This window comes from Melanostigma gelatinosum (assembly GCF_949748355.1).
Source record: "Melanostigma gelatinosum genome assembly, chromosome: 20".
NCBI classification, from domain to species: domain Eukaryota; kingdom Metazoa; phylum Chordata; class Actinopteri; order Perciformes; family Zoarcidae; genus Melanostigma; species Melanostigma gelatinosum.
In genome coordinates, this window is record NC_136653.1 from 7,794,372 (window position 1) to 7,810,536 (window position 16,165).

Consider the following 16,165-nt stretch of genomic DNA (forward strand, 5'->3'; position numbering starts at 1 on the left):
TAAGAAAAATAGGAATTTCTATCAGTTAGGGTGTTTTTATTACCGTCACGTAAAATACCGCAGGAGTCGTTATGTTCATGTCTGGTACCAAAGGCGCAGAGTTTCCTCCACCTTTTCCCCTTCACATCTTTTTCCTTAAAAGACATGTATGCCCTTAGTAGGGGGGTAGGGCACGATCCTGCGCTTCATTAGAAATGTACCACACGTGCCTGACTAAAATGATATGTAAGCAAAAAAAAAAAGAGCCCAATTGAGAACATGCCGCTTTGCCATGGCACTACGCCCCCGCTTCTGTGTGCCACGAGCATGCCTCATTACCTTCAAAGAGCATTTTCAAACAGCATTTTGGGAGGCTTGCCAGCATTCGTTTTCTCCTTTTTCCTTGGGAAATTTTCAAAACAATTTGCCATATTAATTTTTTGGTGATTTGAGTTGTGGACAATTAATGTTCTTTCTGCTTCGCCTCACCGAGCGCAACACACACACACACCGGCCCACGTCCCTCCCTCCGTGGTTGATTGCCAACAATGAAGAGGCAGTAAATATAAAGATATCATTCTACATGGCTGTAATGTCCAAGGAAAAGAGACCGCAGGTAATCTCCAATAAACGGCAAGTCATTAGCCCCAAGTGGTCACAAGTACAAGGAACAACATATTGAGTGTCATTGACTGCACTAATCAATTTTACAGCTTCTCACTCGCTTTTTATTTAGTTTTGCAGGTAGGGCATTTTAGCATCCCCGAGCAGCAAGCAAGAGAGAAGCATTCAGCACATTCTTTTAATACATAAAGCTCCGGGGGGGTTATGCCTCTCAAGGGAGTTGAAAATGAACAGTGAGCCCAGTGCTCTTAACAGAGCTGGATTTTTAAAAAAAGACAAAACATGCTGGAAAAGACGTAACTCAATTTGTTTAAATATCCTCTGACTTCGCAGCAATATCAGCTAGCTCAGGCCTCAAGTTATTTCTTCCCCCCTTGCTCTCCAAGCAGAGATGCATTTGTGTTTCCACACATGCATGCTAGGGGTGTAACTGTTCACAAAATTCATGGTTCGGTTCGGTACGATACAGTGGAGCCACGGTAGAAAACTATAAATGCCAGAGAAATGTACTTGATTTTAAAATATATTTATTCATTACAACTAACATCATAAAGTTATTCTTTGACTTTGAACAATGATGGAACTATACCTGAGTGACCCATCTTCTTAGCAACACATAAGCATAAAAAACAAAGACTGCTCCTTAATGTTATGTAGTATTGTTACTTACATCTTGCAAAAGAGATTTTTAATCTCAATGGGACTACCTGGTTAAATAAAGGTTTTACATTTTTTTTTTTTTTTCAAACGTATTCGGTTCGTCATGCGTACCGAACCATGAGCCTGCTACCCCCCCCCCCCCCCCCCGTGACCCCTTCACCTTTCCCACCTCACCGTAAAATCTTGGCTCCCGGTTGAATTTTATTCTGCAGTGTCGGCTTCAAAAGGAGGCTGGAATGTCACCTTTGTCGTTTGAAGCTGAGGCAACAGGCTTAATCCATATGTCCCGCTCTCAGGGAAACGTCCCACTCTGTATCGAAATCACATTCAGTGAGTTTCCGGCTTGTAACAGGGTTCATCCTCCATGGCTGCCAAGGTGCGCTCGCCAGGCAGACATGACGCAGAGCTGGGTGTTTCTGTTCCATAACCTTACTCTGCACATCTCTCGGGGAGTCTCTCCTCGCGGAGGAGACTTTTCCAATCATGGAACATACTTTCCCCTGTTGTGGTGTTGAGTGTATCTGAAGGTCTGAGCCATGAAATTCAACGGGGTGTAAATGACCGGCCGTGAGTGACAGTATGAACTATGAATTTGACTAGTTTGAGGATCCAGCTTACGAAGTGATTTGGAGGAAAGCTCTGCTTTAGCCAGAGCTCGAGCTAATAGAGAAGCACTCATAGCGCTATGCTTTAGGACAGGGATTCCCAAAGTGGGGTGCGCGCACCCCTGGGGGTGCGCGAGCTGCCTCTAGGGGGTGCGCGAGAGGAAAAGTGTAATGGCGGTCTGATGGTGTAATAATATTAAATATTAAAAAAAAATGTAATTTTAATTTAAAAACTGTCAGGTGGGACATCTGAAGCTATCAGTCATAAAAGAGGAGAGGGACAGAGAGAGAGAGAGAGAGGAATCGGAGGCGAGGGGAACGGAGAGGTGCGTGGGGAGAGACCGGGAGAAGAAATCAAGTCAGAGGAAGATGAGACGGAGGAAGGAGGAAGGGATTGCACAGACAAATGGGGAGCACATCGGCCCATCGCGGAGTCAAGGTGAAAAAGAGGAAACGAGAGTGAGCATCAGACTGGGAAAAAAAGAGGAAATATGATGAAAAGTATCTGTGTCTGGGCTTCACTTGGATTGGCAACGCAGATTCCCCAAAGCCACAGTGCGTGGTGTGCAGTGAGGTTCTGGCTAACAGTCTGAAGCTCTTATTTACGTCGCCACCTGAACACCAAGCATGCCAGTGCAAGTCAAAAGCCCCTTACATTGTTTATATCCAAATTGGAGGAGTTACAAAACAGCCAAAACAACTGCAGTCTCATTCATGTGTTGGTCTATAAATGACGCACTACGGGCTTCATATCTGGTTACAGAATAGCGAGAAAGGGGCTACCGCACACAATCGCCGAAGACGTGAGCTTGCCAGCTGCCAGAGAGATGGTGGAATGTATGATTGGGGAGAAAGAAGCAAAAACGTTGGACATGATCCCGGTGTCCAACAACACTGTGTCGCGCCGCATCGATGCTTTGTCCGAAGACATCCTGGCTGCATTAGTCGCTCATTAATTGTAAATTAAATGTGATAATCTGCCTCTGAGCCTGTGCGTGTGTCCTCACATCCGTATTGCTCTTTAAAAGTGACTCCTTGTGTCACTGAAAGTTATTGAAACTTTGTTGCAGTGTTTCAGGGCGTTTTCACACCTTCAGTTCGTTTGCTTTGTTCCGATTCAGGGATTAATATGATACAATGTTGCACTTGCTCCTTTGTTCGTTTGTGTTCACACTGCAACATTTAACAGCGGACTAAATCTTGTAAACAAATGCCACGCGCGAGCAAACTGTTCTCTCATTGGTCCGATTCTTATGCGGCTATGAAGGCTTAAAAGGCTCTGTTGCGTCTTTTTTTTTTTTTTTTATTAATGGGGGGGGGGGGGGGGTGCGCGAACCCGGTCGGGATGTAGAAGGGGGTGCGCGGCCTAAAAAGTTTGGGAACCGCTGCTTTAGGAGAACGATGTACCACCCGTACTGCTGTCGTCATTAGACACTGCGGACTTTCACTATGCACTTATCTGGTTTTGTCCTGCATTCCAAGTCAAGTGTTTGAGGTCAAAACGTGGTGACCTGGCCTGCAGTTGAGTGGCCACCACTGATGGACCAATATCTGATAGATCTGGGCTATTTCACTCTCTTGCCCTCTGTCTCTCTTTGCATCTCTGTCTCCAGCAGAGATGAAGAGAGCTGACTGTGGGCCTAAATGCTGACTGTGGGCCTAAATCAAAGTAGACCCCTCTACGGAGGGGGGCTAAGAAGGGGGGGGACACACAACAGGGGGGCCTTGAGCAGCTTCCAGGTTCAAAGGCCTTTATCACCTCCAGAAGCTGACCACTGTCAGCTTCAGTGGAGCCAACTGCCTTTGATTGTCTCCTTGTCCTCTTGTATCTACCAGGGGTTATCCCCCTCGACTGACACATGCTAAAGGCTGGTAGCTTTGATAATCAAGCCGGCGAGGGGGGGGGGGTGCTACCGAGCCCACGGTCAGCAGAACATGCACGCACTGTAGCGCCAGTGTTTATCTACAGTGGGAACTCAAATACATACACCCTGCCTTTGATTAATAGCGTCCTTCAGTACCAGTGCAGTATCGATGCCCTTCTTCTTCTTCTTCTCGTGTCTTTGCGTGGTTTCACAAATCTTGATAAAACTTGCTGACACTTTCTTTTTTGTCCGAATTTGACTGAAACCCCCGAAGTAAATCAAGTTAATGGCAGCGGACTGCGACGGCATCCGATTTTCTCTGACAGCGCATCACATTGTGAGAGAGGGGGGGCACACGGAATGCATTCCGAGGATGCTGGAGGAGGGCAAACGCGCCTCATTGGCTTTCCTGTGATGTCCTCGACCGCTTTGAAGATGTCCTCCAGCTCCATTCACCTTTGAATTCTTATCATGGCCCAATAGATCAGTAGTGAAATATACCCTCAAAAAGTTATGAATTCATGAATTTTCCACGGCAATATCTCTCGCCATGTCCATATCACCAAGGGGAAAGTTTCCTCGCTCACATGGAAAGTTGCAAAAAAAAAAAGGAGAGAGAATAATGTAGCAGCATTGATATTCCACGCTAACACCTGCGTCATGTTGCCTGGAATTAGCTTCATGTAAGGGAGGGTGTGTGCGTATTTCATAAAGGTTACCTTTTCATAAGCCTGATAAAAAGGTTGAGATCACATATCCAGCATGGAATAAAATGATTTACTGCACTTCTTGCACATTGCGTGTAAGGAGTGTAATATCTGTGTGTGTTGAATAGAAACGGCCAAATGTAATTCTCACCGGAGTCATTACACTCCTCGACAGTCAATGAGACTTTGTCATTACTTAATGCCATGGTGTGGCTACAGTACGTCTCAATACGAGTGTTCAGACACGTGACCGTCGGCCCTCGTGTGCGGCACTGTACGGTCTGTTCGCTGCTATGTTTCTTGGAATCGACCCAACAATGTGTAACAGCGCCGCGGTGACTCACACCCTCTGAAGTCTGCACTTGCAAACAATCACAGGCGAGCAAGTGTGTATGCTGGTACCTACGTGTACACACACACAGGTGAAGGCATATCTCGTCCCAGCAACCCAGATAAACAGCTGTGGTTTACTTCACTTCTCCATTTCGGCTTGCCCCCAGATTGCAGCAGGCTCACTCGCATCCCTCCGTCCTTCAGAGGCGGTCGGAGGGCACCTTTCTTGGTACAGCATGGCACGGCTTCGGCAAGGCTCCTGAAAGATCGCCCACGACGACGGGATGCGGGGGGGGGGGGGCAGAGACGGCGGTCACAGTGGCCTCTGGTCACCCTGAGAGCGGCCTGCTGCTCGCGCCGCCCCGAGCCAATTGTGCCGGAGGTCGAATGGAACAGGGAAGCAGCTGGATGTGTGAGAACGCACGCCATATTTACAATTGGCAAACGCACACACACACTCGCACAAAAGCCGACAAGCACAATATGACATCCTCTCCGCTTATCTGGGCCCCATCTGTTTCCTGGAGCTCACGGCTGGCTGATGAACTCAGTTGAGCTATTTGGGAGGAACATGGCTTTAGCTGCTATTCATGAATGCTCATCTTCCCCGAGTGAGTCACGGAGTCGCCCAGGTCCACTCGTTTATATCTCCCCACTCCAACAACTATAAACACTCCAAGGATGTCCGCCGTATCCTCAATAGCCTCCGCGGCCTACAACAACAATAGTGCGGCCATTGTTGACATGTTAACATGGATGCAGTGCGGATGTTAGATACCGGCATTGTGAGTTTACCAGTTTGTGGCTGCTACATGTGCACTGTGTTTATTTGGAATTGAGCCAACGTGGTGTGACTTTTTTCTTCAAGGTTTTCAATATGTATGTTTTCTTTATTTTTGCTTTGTTTAAAACACCTCTGCCCTTTATACAGTGCGATTACGTTTTTCTCTTCTCGGTGCTACACTTCTGCTGCACAAAAACAGAGACGGCTGTCTTAAGAGTCACAAATGATGATCGTGTTGCAGTTAAATTGTGGCGAAAGCTGCATCTTAGTTCTTCAGAATTTAAGTGCTTGTGAAACCATAAATCATAATACTTTGTCAGATAGCAGAAAGAAGTGAGTTGGGATATCTGGTGTAGCTCTTTAATGGTTTATGTAATCACTCTCTCGCTATCCATTACTGACAAGTGTTTGATTGTGCTCCGCTGACCTGTGGAGTTCCCCAAGGTTCAATCCTGAGACCTGTTTCATTTTCCCTTAACATGCATCCTGTTGGGCATATTATACCATCAGTTTGGCTCTGTCTCTTATTTACTTATTTCTCAGGGACAACACACATTCATTAACTATTATTACGAATATAATACAAATCTGTCAGATTAAGCCAAAAGGCTAAATTGAATCTGTGCTCCCTGGGGCTGGTGGTCTACATTGAAAGAAAAAGAGAAGACAAAACAATCTCAAAATCGCATATCACTGCTGTACTGACGATGTCCAGCTCTGTGGATTTATGAAACCTGAGGAACTTTCAGATTTGGCTGAATCATTTTTTTTTCTCTCTGAAGATTGAACACCAAATCATTTGTATTACTTTAATAGCCTTACACAATTAGTCTTCACCATATATCAGTGAGTTGATAGGTGTGGAGTATCTGCTGTCCTGACTCCTGGGTTATAGAACAGTCTCCCTCTGGGGCTCAGTTCAACACATTTTTTGTAATTGTGAAGCACTTTCAAACCCTGGTTTAGAAGAGTGGCATGTAAATTAAGTGTACATATGTGTATTATTGTGACGTAAGTGATCGTATGTTTCTTATGCTATTTAAATTCTTACGTTTTGTTTTGAGATTCGGGGCTATTTAGCTTCCATAACATGTCTTCTTTCACACTGGTGGAAAGAAAACATCTAAAATACACATTTAGGTGTTTATTTTATTTTGTGTCTGCAGATTTCTCCTAAATACACCAAAAATTAGCAATATAATGCGGCATTTACATATTTAAACAAAATCTCAGAAAACCTGTTCCACAAAAAACAATTATCTTAATGTAACTAGAAAAAGCATTTCCTGCTGAAAATGCGTTGGAATGCTGAAATTTATCGCAAAAACATTGCTGAAAATAGATATCCAATTCAAAAACAAATTGCAAAAAGCTTAATAATTCAAAAAGTTTAAAGATTACAAATATGAAAAGTCATATCACACATCTCCTGAAAGAGCTGAACATTTTGATATTTGAACAGTTTCTGTGGCTTAAAAAAATTCATCAGTGGTGATATTTGTAGTAGTATAAGTTGTAGTAGAAGTATTAGTAGCATTAGAATAACGACTAGTAGTAGTAGTGATATTTGTAGTAGTAGTAGAAGTTGTAGTAGAAGTATTATTAAAAGTAGAAGTATTAGTAATTAGAAGAAGTAGTAGAAGACGTAGTATCAGCAGTCATAGTAATAGGTGTAGTATTGGTCGTAGTATTTAATGTCACAGTAGTAGTAGTAGTAGTAGTAGTAATGGCAGTAGAATATGTAGCAGTCGTAGTAGTACTAGTAGCAGTCGTACTAATAGCTGTAGTAGTATTACTACTTTTAGTAGCATGAATAGCAGTAGTCGTATAAGTAATAGTAGCAGTGGTAGCTTAACAGCATTCCAACAATTAACCAACTGGGGAAGTTTCAGGGCGATGTCTATTAGTTAAATTGTTCACCCTATTCACCCATGGTGTCTCCTCTTAATGTATATATCCTCGGGAACAGATAAAGAGGGGGGGTGGGGGAATTATCAGTCACTTTTTTGTGAGAAAATAGAAGTGGGTGATGCCATCTTGCGTTTACATTGTGCTCTTAGCATATTAAACACCATAGCAGAGAGAAGCTGTGATGAAGCATCCAGTTTTTGCGCCGCGGGATGCAAGCAAATGAGACCTTGATGGCATTAGTACCCATTTTCTCCAAACACGCAGATACAGATGTTAGGGCTCTGTAAACCATACGTTCCCCCTTGAACCCGGCCTGCTTGGGTTAAGTATGGTGAAACAGAGCAGCTGTAAGAGATTTATCTCTCCACCCTCCTCTCTCTGTCCCTGCGCTGCCTCATCTTTTCCATCCCACACAATAGTGTCGTCTACCTCCGGTTCACCCGGCCCGCTCAGGTCCGACTCAAAGGCCAATGCCATTTCTGTTTCCATAACCCAGCTGGACCTGTTTGTCTACGTGTGTGTGTGTGTGTGTGTGTGTGTGTGTGTGTGTGTGTGTGTGTGTGTGTGTGTGTGTGTGTGTGTGTGTGTGTGTAAATGCCGTCATGATTCACTCTGCACACACAATACAGACCTGACTGGGGCTTTTTCAAAAGGCGGGCCTTTGTTTTGGACACACACACACACACACCTTCACCACTACTGAATACATGCACTCACACACACACACACCAATCTCTGCCCATAAACCCTCATGAAAGAGACGGCAGAGTGGTTGTGAATGAAAATGGAGGGGGGGGGGGTGGAGGAGGAGGATAAACGGGCCATGCACAATGACACTGAACAAAATGTCTGAGTCAATTGAAAACACATCTAAATCCTTCCTCCTGGGTTCCCCACTGACGATCTATTATCCCTGCTCCACAGAAAATCCCTCTAAATGGAGAACCTCAGAATGGCATGAGGGACACGAAACAAAAACTGTGTATTCATCTGCGGATCTGACTGGAGCCCCATTAAAACCACTCTGGGTAATTATTTGCGCGATGTGTTAAATCTGTCACGGTAAACGAAATGCCTCCTTTTTTATTTTGTTTTATTGCTCCGGCTCACTTAATGTTCTGCCCTGCTCTCTCCCCTCTCCCTGACCTCCTTGCGAAAAAAAGAGAAGCTTGTTTTGGCTGCCACCGCTCAGTTTTCTCAGTTTCAAAGTGATGCTAACTGCCCCAATGAGTCCATCCTTAAGCAATCTCAGCAAATCCTGGGCTTGTCACTGAAGTACCATCAAGAGACCACTGAGCATATGCATTTTGTAGCATGCTCCACTGAAAGGCTGCAGCCCCCCCCCAACCTCCCCTCCCATCTGTCTACAGAGGCATCACAGAACAGCGAGGGCAAGGAAGATCAATGCCCTGCCTCTGCCAGTTCAGGCAAAGGGATAGAGCAATCTGCACTCCATTTACAGTGTGATATACAACACAAACAGGTTCCCCCGCAGGTCTGTAAATGCGCCTTTTGCTTTATTTCTTTGGAACGTCCGCCTGGCCGTAGCTTTTGGCAGTTACCGTGTCACACAGAAGAGCAAATGATTCATTCCTGCAGCTTTAATGTTGTACTCCGTGAAGTAGCGCGACAGCTGGATGTCACTCTCAAGATGTTTGGCCCTTGAGCTATGGACCATTCGCAGGGGGGAAATAAAAATGTTCTTTTCCTTCACGGATGGTGTGTACGGTTATATTAGCAGACCGGCAAATTGAGCATGAGATGGCAGCTCCGGTGTCACTGCAGGAGCGCAAGCTAACAATTTGGCCAATTCTGCCATGTATTTAAAGCCACTTCAGACCAGGAACTTGATTCCAATACTCTAATCTGACCAAGCAATGGGGTCTAATATGACAATTACACACTCGGAGCGGCCCGCTTGCCAAAAGCCCTCACAGTTAATGACAGGAGATGGCGGTTAATCACATCCTTAAGCAGGGATCAGGGTGCGGCTCATGGGAGCTAAATCCTCACCGTAACCTGCCAGCGCATTTAGCTTTTAGCAATTACAGCGAGCATCATTCATGACACTTCAGCAACAAAAGGCTTACAACATACAGACGTCTGCCAACGAGACGGACCGCCCTCAAGGACTGCGACGGTTTACGGGTCAAACGCAGGACGGTGGATTGGCTTCAAAAACGCTGGTCCTCATGTAAACACCCACTCAGAATCAATTTGTCACAAGAAAACCAAAAAAAGATAGAGCCTGTGAAGGCGATTGAGTCAGTGAAACAGGAGACATTCTCAGAAAGGTTCAGAAAATGTTCCAGATGCAAAATTTGCAGCACTTAATTGGATTGATTATTCATCTCACTAGCTCTTAAGTGGCTTATCATTGGTCAGGGTGACGGCTGTATGGGCAACATGTGTTTTATCCATATGGAAGCCAGGAGAAGCACATGTTTGCAGATGCAGTCAGTTCACAGGATCAGCTGTCCTCTGTGGCCAACATCTGTTAGCCTGCCGATTCCCGGGCTCAAGTACAGTGTGTGTGTGGGGCCGATTTAGTGTGCAGTGCACATACAGTATAAAAACATCTAAGGGCCATATGTCCATTGAATCTAAAACATTTCAGTGTACAGATGCTTTTTTATAATTGTGTATAAAAGTTAAGTGGCAGGAAAAAGGTGCTCTCAAGCCCAGATTGTCTTGAACTCAGAAAACTCTCGGTGCCTCGCTTAATCCCATTGTGCGGCCATAACAGCTTTTACCCCAGTTAATTATTTCCAAATCTTAAACAAATACATAAGGTATAACCTTCAATTGGATTTCAATGTGCAAGTCAGGCCTCTCGAGGCTGAAACCGCTGCTGTTCTGTATCCATTTTTACTCGGGGTAATCAAATGACTGATAATGCTCGCTGTGTGTTCTCTGACATGAGGGGAAATGCAGCATCTTACAAAGATAAGAAATCAGTTCCTGCTTTTTTTCTGATTGGATTACATCCGGGGAGGGTAATCCTTCATAGTGCTCACTCTGGGAGTCCATGCAGACCAGAGAGTAAATGTGAAGGAAAAAAATAGAAAACCAGTGAGAGTGGGAGAGGTTTTGGAGATTTGAATCCCAAGACAAGCAGAGAAAATCTAGGTGGGGAGAGTGAATTAGTAACTCCATCCTATATCCCTCAGTAATGGCTGATGAGGTTCCCTGGAGCAAGGCACTTCTCATGGAAGCTGCTTAAATTAGCTCCCAGGTGTGAATTTATCTCCCTCAGATTATCATCATTTCTGTGCGTTTTTGTGAAGAAAGAGAATAATGCTGTATTCACACTGCAGGGACAGCAACAGGCTAGATGTCATTTTTAATGGAAGCAGGTGAAGTTGAGCCGGTCTCACCTTTTATCCAGCGCTCCAACTACATGTTTTTGGCTCCTTCTGTTCTGTTTAGTCTAAAAAAGAAAATACTGTTAGCCAGGTCCCAGTGCTATTTAACGACATAACTACGTCAACGAGCGCTTGAGCAACACTTCAGCAGCGACTCTGCAACAATGTGGCCTGCCACGCTTGGCCGCTTTTGTCGTTTGTAGTGTGAACATCGAATAAGAGCCGGCCATGCTAGCAGCTCTGAGGCTGTACGTAGGCACAGCTTCAGGCTAAATGCTATCATCGGCATGCTAACATCCTCACAACGACAATACCAACACGCTGATGTTCGGCAGGTATAATGTGGTTCACCGCCTTAGTTCAGCATGTTAGCAAACTAACTTATCCAAATTAACGCTTAACAGAATACGTCAGTGTTCTCAACAGCATAATCGTTAGCTTTTATGTTAAAGTGATTGGGTGATTCTTGCCTAAATGCATGTTGGGAGTTGTAGTTAACTTGTACCTTCATGTTTTTTTGCACGCAGGCTTTCACCTTCAACTTCTAATAAAAGAACCAGAATGCAGCTGTCAATTAGTTTGCACTGATAATGAAACAGGGTGAGATGCATGTTTGGAGCAGCTGTCTGGGTGACTGACTGACCTATGGGGACACAAGTCCGACTACGACCAGTGGACACCAGGAGAAGGAAAGACGTTATGTGGTGCCGACAGATACCTTTCTTGTATCCTGTGAACAAGAAAACGATCACTTTCTTAATGCCTGCAAGGTAGCACTGGGAGCTGGAATAAATGTGATAAAGCATTGTTTTCCACATTGTTACATTGTTTATTCTTCCAATGGGAGGCAGAGCACAGCAAACAAGTCAAGCTAAACCAAGATGGAAACGTAAAAAAAGCTATCCCAAGGTTGGAAATTAAAGAAAGAAACATTTCTTCACATGTTACTTAATCTGACATCAAATCACAATTCTCCTCCTCCACAAAGTGTTTGTGCTCGCTCCTGTCAAGAAACAAACACTTGCTTTTCTTTTCTGTAGCAGTCCTCAGATAATAGGCCAGATTTGCTGAGACGGGAAACTTGTTTACATTCTTTGAGTGCTTGTCACAAAGTGCAAAGCCGCCCGAGGTGAAATGAGTCATTGACACCAGGTCACTTAAGGCACGTCTGCGTTCAGAGCAGCTTGGTATGCAACCAGTACGAACCTGTCCCGTTCCCTCTCCGAGCGTAGAAGTCTAATTAATAGCGGCTCCATATTTCCAACACATCATCATTACTTGGCAAGACAAACATTTAATCCCGGTGCAATACCGAACTGTGCAAATTATCTCGGGTCTCGTTCCATCAGCCCCTAAATGAGATGATATTGAATTAGATTATGCTAGAAAATGAGGTGTTCACGCCAATTGAAAGTAATCAAGGTAGTTGAATCGAAGGATAATGAAAGCCGCTAGATTTAATCCAGGTCTGTGGAGTGCTTTTTGACTAATAACGGCAGTTTGTCAAGTGAGTAATGATGAAACCGACAGACAATAAAGAAGCGCGCCGACGAGCTGCAAGCTACTGTAAAGAGGTTAATGGCTTGACAACATTGAGGGCTGAAAGGTCTATTGACCAAATGTTACTGTATGGGAGAGAGCTACCACCGTGAAAAGCAATGACCACAACTAATGTAGTTGCGTTTGTATGGATTTCTGCCAAGGTCGGGTGACAAGGGTGCAATATTGCAGGTGGGCCTTTGTAATCAAAATCAGAACAGCAGGTTAAGCCAGTAAATAATTAGTGTCAAATGTCCTGCCGGCCGCAGTGTTACATCTCATTCCACATTTAGTGAAGCAAGGATCAGGAGTCAGCAAATAGATCAGTGTTTTCTGTCCTTAAAAAGGGAAAGTTCACCCAAGCGAACATCTTGGGATTCCAGCGGTTGACAGCGTGGATTCATCTTGCACTCATTCCTACGGATCGCCGTTATACACAAAAGATAGCGAATTGAAAGTAATACCGTTACATCCACAGCTAATGTCGCGTTAATGTGTTTATAGGTCTTATCCGTTTTGTCAATGCGTAAAATTATCGTCACAACCGTGTAAGATGCGGTCATGAAACTTAACAGGTGTGTACTTGAGATCAAAATTTGAAGATCGGTGTGGTCCAAGCAACGGCGCTGGCCCCATCCCATCGCAAAACGGTCTCTACGTATTGAGTTGTGGAAAAATGGGGGTCAACATTTATTTCTTGTGGACAAAGTGCCAATTATTTGTGGTGGTAGAGATCTTGGCGGGTCCAAACTACAGTATATTCAGTCCACTCGGTTTGAGCGTCAATACCTTTATTAGTGGGTCTGGGTGAAATCAAAATGCTAATATGTGATACGTCCCAATTACTATTATGTGTTCTTTGACTTTAAAACTCTCGAGCAGGATCTAAACTTTGATGTCAGGTATGTGTTGCTGAAATGTTAAACTGTTTGCTCAATAACTGGACGCTGCTGCCAGTTTTATGCATTGTGGGGCCATACCAATACCATTTGGTTTGGGTCTGATACCAAGGCCTGATCACAAATATTGATACAGACACATTGTATTATTAAAAGAAGGAAATACAACATCATGTAAAAGGGAGAAAAATGCGTCCTGTTTAGTGAGGTGAATCATGAGTATGCAACTTCTGAAAATGTTTGAATTACCATAAAACAACTTTTAATGGGAAGTAAATGTTTGTGTGAATTCTCTGAAGTAATAAGGCTAATATCATACTAATATCACTGCACATAACAGCAGCAGTGCAGCAAAGAGGGCAGCACTAAGAACGTGATCTTACATGAGATGGCTCTTTTATCTGGAACTGATCCAATTGATGCAATACTCAAAACTTAGTCCTGACCTCAGTTTGCTCCCAGTTAAATAGGTCATTTATTCACTTCGTGAAGGTTTTCCAGAGGTCTGTTTGGAGCCCTGAAGCTAAAAACTATAATCATGAATTAATGGATGGATAACAAAAGACACAGATCACATTTTAAAATGTCCCTTTCCAAATAAACTGCAGTCAACACAGAGAGAAGACTTGTTTTTAAGATGGTGAGTGTGAACGAGCAGCTCATGTGCTCTTTAGGTTCATTATAACCCTTTTCATTGCCATTTCTCCCTGTCAGCCACTACATTAACAAACATGGAAATACAAAGAGGCCCATGCATGTCAACTTTGACAACCAGAGGCAGTCCCTTGCAGTAACAATCCCAATGTCCATAAGGCCTTAAACCAGGGGTGTCAAACATACGGCCCGCGGGCCGCATCCGGCCCGCCACGTCATTTTATGTGGCCCGCGAATCCGCCAGCAAAAAAATTAAAAAAAATAAATAAATTATTTTTATTATTATTTTTTTTTTTACAAAAATTAAAAGTTAGATGTGAAAATAAAAATATCCCCATGGTCGAAATTATGAGATAGAAAGTCGAAGTGATGAGATAGCATGTTGTCTGTGTGCCGACATTAAAACGATCACAACAGGTGGACAGGAGATGCAACAGCCCATAAAGAGGATTTCCAACAAGTGATCGTGCCTTTCGCAACATGCGTACTTCTCTGCACTTGTAAACTCGTGGACTTGTGAAACGTCATCAGTCTCAGCCCAAGTACTGTTCCAATTCAAAGTTCACATCGAGCGGAGATGTTTGAGTATAAAAAAACTTTGAGTTGAGCCATTCGCGCCGCCGGTCTCACCGGGGGCTATTTGTGTTCATTCGCACTGGACGCGTCGGAGAGGGGGCGGGGCTTATCGCCCTGAAAGCCGCTCAACTGTCCGCCATTAACCATGGAAAAAATAACCTCTATTTCTGCTTAGTACGTGTTGTGGAAGTCACAGATATCCCGGGAAACTAAACTAAATATGTTAGGAGTGGTTACATTTACAACCGGCCCTTTGAGGGCGACCGTGATGCTGATGTGGCCCCAGAGTGAAAATGAGTTTGACACCCCTGCCTTAAACCCTACACCCTCAGGGACTTACTGATGTCACCTGTTAAATGATTATAAGAGACTGTGAGGGCTTAAAATGGTGTAAATACTAGTAGGACTGCACTTTGCTGCAATATATCACGTTAACATGACAACGTCATATCATGTTATGTATAACTTTCTACTCCCTAATTTGAACGTCTTCCAGGCTCTTGCCTGACGAGATGAGAGGTAAGTGTCAAATAATCTACAGACTCGTTTTTGTCAAAACAGCTTTAATGACAAAATGATACGTTTGTTTTTTTATGAATCATCTTTAGTCCTTAATGTTTTTGTGAAAATGTAATTTGCCAGGCTTTACACCCATGTCTTTGTATACCTTTTTATTTGATGTCTTCCACTGGTAACCCCCTGTTTAATGTCACATTGCTGTGAATTGTGGGTCATTCCCTTGGGCAAAGTTTGCAGAAATGCAGGCTTCCGGAAAGGGTTCAAAAATGGCTCAAAATATCTGCAAGACAGCCCTCAAACACTTGATTATTTGACAGTGGGACAGCCCTACACCCTCACAGATTTGGCGGGAGTGCACCTCAAAGTCTGAGTCCGTGAGTGTGGAGATTGGGATTGGGCCTATGTCATTTCTTGGTAAAAAAGGAAAAACATGGAATTGCAAAAGTGGAAATGTTTTAGTTGTAAAAATATCAAATGATATGTCGATGCTTGAAAAAAAAAAAAAAAAAAAAACCTTCTGGAAGGCCACACACTGTAATCAAATTTACCTTTCACTCGCTCTCTCCTACGAGCCCCTAAATCACAGCCTTGATGGAATTCAGCTCGGCAATACCGTTATGTATCCTGTGAAGATAAATGCACAACAAACGACGCCTGCTCAGGGTGGAGAAAGAGTTTGTCGGCGTGACTGAAGTACGGCCCATTGACCGATAGCATCTCTTTCTAAGAGCCGCTCAAAGAGGCAGCTGCTTTATATCCGCACTCTGTCCTGCACGGGATGGGGATAAATCAAGCCCCGCAGAACACTGTTTTAACTCATTCTGGCCTCGCAGAGTGCGCCATTCCTTCGAAACCACAGAGTACCAAAAAAAAACAGCCTCCTCCGTACAGCCGGTGTTTACTTCAATATCTTTATATGGTTCTCTCTGATTTGGGCCTTTGTGTTTTTTTTATAAATCGACCACAACCATCTCAGCCACGTCAGGAATTTATTCCAAATGATTGTTTTGCTTTTCCTCCTCTCGAGTATGTGTTACAGTGTGTGTGTGTGTGTGTGTGTGTGTTGCATGGCTTCAGGCTAAGGAGTAGTGAGGGAGTTCCCCCACATCTGTTCAGCATAAGAGCTTGTTGACAGCAGCTCTCCT